The 481-nt window shown below is 28.7% G+C and overlaps 1 protein-coding gene across 4 annotated transcripts in view; it reads right to left on the bottom strand.

Annotated features, from left to right (window-relative positions):
* Positions 1 to 481, bottom strand: part of LOC123266303 (protein unc-13 homolog 4B) — a 118,621-nt gene that overhangs the window by 59,998 nt on the left and 58,142 nt on the right. The gene's annotated exons all lie outside the window — the stretch shown is intronic.

The raw sequence follows: 481 nt of genomic DNA, 5'->3' as shown, positions 1-481 counted from the left end.
GAGCTTGAACCTCTTCTTCTGGGTTTGTAGTCGTCCCGTCCTCAATTGAGGAAATTCCAAGACCTTTCAGCAGCACGGTAATTTGAAACCTCCAAACGATCCAATTTCTTTGACCTTCTAACTTAATCACTCGACTATTATTCAAACTAATTATCGAATCCATGTTTATATTCCGCAAGTATTGCAATAACTAACCGAAAATACTATCGCGGACTACCGTAATATTTTTTATTAAAATAAAATTACGTATTTACGTGTCTGGGCACATAACCTGTTATTTTATAATGAATTTGATAATTATTAAATAATTAAATAATTTTTATTATAAAAGAAAGTAAAATGTTAATACATTGGTGATTACAATTCAACTGTCGAAACAAACTCAAGTATATTTAATTAATTAACTTTTATTCTAATTTGTTGCTTAGCAACCATTAACTTATACCAACATAAAATGAATATTTTATTGCTCTTATTTCAA

This window comes from Cotesia glomerata, linkage group LG5 (assembly GCF_020080835.1).
Source record: "Cotesia glomerata isolate CgM1 linkage group LG5, MPM_Cglom_v2.3, whole genome shotgun sequence".
Classification (NCBI taxonomy): domain Eukaryota; kingdom Metazoa; phylum Arthropoda; class Insecta; order Hymenoptera; family Braconidae; genus Cotesia; species Cotesia glomerata.
Note: the sequence above shows the minus strand (reverse complement) of the source record. Positions and strands in the feature narration are given on the sequence as shown.